The sequence below is a fragment of the Pleurodeles waltl genome, chromosome 4_1, assembly GCF_031143425.1.
Source record: "Pleurodeles waltl isolate 20211129_DDA chromosome 4_1, aPleWal1.hap1.20221129, whole genome shotgun sequence".
Classification (NCBI taxonomy): Eukaryota; Metazoa; Chordata; class Amphibia; order Caudata; family Salamandridae; genus Pleurodeles; species Pleurodeles waltl.
In genome coordinates this window covers 881,615,330-881,621,012 of record NC_090442.1, presented here as the reverse complement: position 1 = coordinate 881,621,012, position 5,683 = coordinate 881,615,330, and positions in this window count along the sequence as shown.

The window sequence follows — 5,683 nt, the reverse complement described above, 5'->3', positions numbered from 1 at the left end:
CAAAAAGTGAGGGACATCTGCAAAGAGCCCAGCTTTCTTCCAATCAGGAATCAGCTTAGTGGCTAAACAGCAATCCTGGAAGATCAGGATCAGCCAAACTGCAAATCATGCAGTATGTGTCACAGAATGGTCATGACCGGATTGCCCTCTACTCTACTTGGGCCGGTGCATGGTTTATATATTAAACCATACTACATTAGAAATACAGTTCTGATGTGTGGAATTAAATGTACTGTTCTTAACAATACCATTGAGCTGTTCTTCTGTCAAATTCACAACATTTTGCCAGTTTTCAAACTTTGCAATTGGGGGAATATTGGGCACATTCATTTAATTAACTTTCACTAGACCAAGACAAGTTGTTTGTTGAACTGTATAATTCACGAAAATAATTTGCAATGGTATTAAACATGCTTTAAGTAAGGCATCTATGGCCTGTATTTGCAAATCTTTCTTGGCCCATACTGATTTTAAATCAATTGTTTTCTTCCAATATTCATAGCCTTGTATAGCCAATATCTAAACAAATGAATTTGAATTGATTATTTAATGTTAGTGAGCGAGGTTTGCCTTGATAGCGGTAATTTGAAATAATATGACTCAGGACCAGTAGCATCATGCCCAGAAAAATAGGTGAATGTGTCTGCACATGTTTTGGAACTCCTTATAGGTGGAGTTGGACAATGTTCTCATTGTGTGTAATTAAAAACTGTATGTGGGGTAGTAGCCCTGTGCAGGTAATGGTGTCCATAAAAATAGTCACAGAATATATATATAAGGCTTGTGGTCTTTACCTTGAAAATGGCATCAACAAAGCGTTTGTGGTGCTAAAATCAGCATCTTCCCAGCTTTCAGGAACAGGCAGACTTGAATCAGAAAACCACATTTTTCAACAAAATGTTGGCATTTTACTGGGACATGCCCCATTTTTACTATATGTTCTGCTTTTAGCCTCCTTCAAGTTAGTGACAGAAATGGGTGTGAAATCAATGCTTGATTACAGAAAGCTAAACATTTCTGAAAAGTAGACAAAATTCTCAATTCAGCAAGGGATCATTTGTGTAGATCCTACAATAACAGCTGAAATAAAAAAAAAACATTGAAATTAAGGTTAGAAAAAAGCCATTTTTCTCCACGTTTTACTCTGTAACCTTTTCCTGCAATGTCAGATTTTCAAAAGTAATATACTGTTACGTCTGCTGGAGTCTTCTGGTTGCGGAGAAATATTGTGCTTGTAGGTTCATCAAGAACACTAAGTACCCAGAGCCAATAAAGGAGCTGCACTTTGCAATGGGTTTTCATTGTACTGTATACCCGGTAAACAGTAACTCGTTTGGTGAAATATAAAGAGTGAAAAATAGATAGCAAGGAAACCTTTGTATTTCTAAAATGATCACAAGATACGGTGTTGAGAAGCAGTGGTTATTTGCACATCTCTGATGGGTGCCCATATTAGCACGTGAATTACAGGGTATTTCTCAAATAGATGTCTTTTTTACACACTGTCTTACATTTGGAAGGAACAAATTTAAAGAAAGAGAAGGGGCAATAACACTTGTTCTGCTATTCTGTGTTCCCCCAACTCTCCCAATAAAAATGGTAACTCACTTGTGTGGGTAGGCCTAATGCCTGCAACAGGAAATGCCCCAAAACACAACGTGGACACATCACATTTTCCTAAAGAAAACTGACCTGTTTTTGCAAAGTGCCAAGCTGTGGATTTTGGCCTCTAGCTCAGCCGGCACCTAAGAAAACCTACCAAACCTGTGCATTTTTGAAAACTAGACAACTCTGGGAATCCAAGATGGGGTGACATGTGGGGCTCTCACCAGGTTCTGTTGCCAACAATCCTTTGCAAACGTCAACATTTTCCAAAACAAACACTTTATCCTCTCATTTCGGTGACAGAAAGTTCTGGAATCTGAGAGGAGCCACAAATTTCCTTCCACCCAGCATTCCCCCAAGTCTCCTGATAAAAATGGTACCTCTCTTGTGTGGATAGGCCTAGTGCCCGCAAAAGGAAATGCCCCAAAACACTATGTGGACATATCAAAATTATCGAATACAAAACTACCAGTTTTTTTGGGTGGGGAGCACCTGCGTTTTTGGTCCTGGGCTCAGCAGCCATATAGGGAAACCTGCCAAACCCAAATATTTCTGAAAATTTGACACCCGAGGGAGTCCAGGGGGTATGACTTGCGTGGATCCCCCAGTGTTTTCTTAACCAGACCCCTCAGCAAACCTCAAAATTAGCTACAAAAATATCACATTCTTCCCACATTTCTGTGTGGGATCACTGCACGAGCGCACATTATTGCTCATGCAGCTATGCCCTTCAGTTTCCCGGTAAAAATGATACTTCACTTGTGTAGGTGGGCCAATTGCTTGTGAAAGGGAAGAGTAAAAAACATGTAGAAAATGAGGGAAAACCAAAGTGGGTCCCAAAGGGCAGTTTGAAAAAAAATGTTTTTAGGCTGACAAGTGGGGCAGAATTGGTGTCGGTATAGATGCAACAATGCTGAGTGGTAGGAATTTTGTGGATTCCTGTAGATTCCGGAAGGTTCGAACACAAAAATGTGGGAAAAATGTGTGATTTCCAGCAAAGTTGGAGGTTTGCAGGGCATTGTGGGTAAGAAAATGATGCAGGTGCATGTGAAACACACCACCCTGAACGCACCCAGATGTTTAGTTTTCAGATGTGTCTAGGGCTTGTAGATTTTTCTACGTGGCAGCGTCCCAAAGTCCAAAAAGTGCAGCCATCACCATTCCAAGTTGGACGATTTTGAGAGTTAGACAAGCTCTCATGACCAAAATATAAAACCAAAACCCCAAAAAATCAAATGTCCTCCTGTTTGCCATCGGATAAGATGTTTTAGTGTGCGGGGGGAGCTGAGAGACTGTTACCCCCTTCATTTGGTGTGGGGCATAACCATACCTATACTGCTTGGTACCCACCACACCACTACTTTTTGATTTTTTTAAAATGTCCTGGCATCTAGTAGGTTTTTTTAAATCTTCCCTAGTCTCTGCTGGACTTTCTGCCTCCCTTGGGGGCATATGGGCCTTCCAAAAATAGTCCAATCTGCCCCCAAGGGGGTCAGAAATGGGCAATAGTAATGTGCCCCCTTGGGGAGCGACCCTTACCCAAGGGTCTGACCCCCCCAAACAACACACACACACCAATTCCTGGTGCCTAAGTGGTTTCTGACTAATAGAAATAGGCCGCTCTGCCCCCAAGGGGAGCAGAAATGGGCAAAAATAAATTTGTCCCCCCAGGGGAATGACCCTTGCCTAAAGTGTCGCTCCCCTTGCACGAAATTGACCTAAACAAAATCCCTTGTGTCTAGTGGTCCCCCCCTTGGGGGCAGATTGCCTAATAAAAATAGTCTAATCTGCCCCAAGGGGGGCTGAAATGGCATAAAATAACATTGCTCCCCAGGCGATGTACCCTTGCCTAAAGGGTCGCGCCCCATCTGTAAAAAAAATATAAAAATAAAAAATCCCTGGTGTCTAGGTGCTTCTGTCCCGTCCCCCCCCCCGCCGGGGGCAGAAAAGGCCTAATAATTAAATGCCCCCCAGCAGAGCGACCCTTGTCCAAGGGGTCGCTCCCTTCATTATAAACATTAAAAAAAAATCCCTGGTGTCTAGTGCTTTCTGTCCCCCTTGGGGCAGATTGGCTGAAGAAAAATAGGCCGATCTGCCCCCAAGGGTGCGATTTCCCTTCCATTACTGCCCTGGGTGGGAGGCTCATGGGGGGAGATCTAGAGCTGGGTGCAGAACGAGCTGGTCTCGACCTCGGCACACGGCGACTGTGGGCAAGGGCGAGACCAGCTTGTCCAAGGCACCCAAGGGGTTAATGTTTTGGCAGATGTCACAACTAAGGACATACTGCTTTCTCTGTTTGTATAGACCATGCCACCAGTAGCATTTTTACAAAAATGAAATAGTAGCTGGCTAACCAGCATGGGCATTTAGCTGGTTGGAATATTCTGTTGGATATCCCTTTGATAAAAGCATGTCATCAGACGAAGTTTTCACTGGAGCCAGAGTTTCATCATCCACTCTTGTGTGAGAACAAGTTATCAAAGCCACCGTTGCTGTAACACCTGAAGATTTGGCTACTTCAGCAGCCAATGAATTCTCTACAATGTGTATTCCAACAGGTTGATGGCCCAATGTGTGTATTACATGAGCCCGTGACAGTTTGCCTTTAAACTCTGCCACCTTCCCCTAGAGCATTTATGCTTAATGGTGTTTCCTTTGGAGTCTCTGAATCCGTTAAGGCACCTGCAGCATAGGTTTTCATTGAAAGACATGACACAATAATATGAATCACACACAATCAATGTGGGGAACTTAAGATTCATATGTTCAAGTGCTAAAATCAATGCTTTCAGTTCAGCAAGTTATACAGTACAATCCCCAAGGGACTGTGTTAAATTTTGTTGAAGTGGAATTATCTATCGCTTATAACTCTGTAAACAGCTGCGCAAGCCGTGGAGTATTGAAGATTGGTACCTACAACATGTTGAGTGGAATCATTCGTCTAAATGATACATTTATACTATTCTAGGGGCATGAAATTAGTCGGCATGGGTACTCCAGTCCGTACTGGAGAAACTGGAACAAAGCAAGGTAATCTTGAGTTTGCAACTTTGGGTCATACACGTAGTCTACATCAGTGGCTGTAAGTAGTGTGCCAAGCTAGACACACTGTGCAGGAGGTCCAGGCAACCACACAATGATTTACAGGGGTAAAAGCTAGACCACCTAATGATTTAATTTTTATGGTAGCTTGGTTGAGCAGTTAGGCTAATCTCAGAGAAGTTCAAAGTATTTGTTGTACTCACAATATCAATCAATCAAGGCACACACTCAAAAGAATAACTTGAGACCAATTTATACAAATACTTCCGATTTGTATGACATTTTTCAGATTAAGATCATCAAAATTGGGTAAGTACTTTTTAAGTTATGAATTTTTAAAGTTTTAATAAAGTTAGTTTTTCTGTGCGTAACTACACACCATAGGAATCAATAGAAGAATACTTTGAAAATTAAAAGTAAATCAGGCAATTCTTTTACCAATGTTTCCTTTTGCAGGTATGTCGAATCCGTTGTTGGGTACCCTGGACCAGCCGGAGAAGTTCAGGTGACTCCCAGTTCCAGCGAGAGCAGCAGAAGAAAGTCGATGGAGCTGTTGCCAGGCCACTGCGGGGGACCACTTGGAAAAGCACTGCACATCTGGACTTAAAGGTAAATCTGGTGGGCCCCCTTGTACAGTTGAGGTCACAAGGGTTGGGGGAGCCATAGGGCACAGCGTGGCCAGATGCTGAGCGAATCAGTGAGCCAGGAGCTGTGTGCAAAGGTGTCCTTGGAAGCATGAGGTAGGTCACTTTGAGGGTCACTTGCAAGCCAGCAGGGGCACTCTGGTGGGAGGTCTGTGGGTTCCTGAAGTTCCTTGATGGAGGTTTCCTCCTGGTCCTTTTTCAGTCTGGAATGGACTGTCCTTCTGGGTGTCCAACATTAAGTGACCAGTACATGGGGCTATTGCATGGTCCGGTCACTGGAGGTTGCAGTACCACTAAACTTGGCACACTGGTGGGCTTTGTCTTCATGGTCCAACGGGTAGAGTTTGGTCTGGTTGCAGCAGCCGGTCAGTGAAGTGACCTTCAGTGGGTCC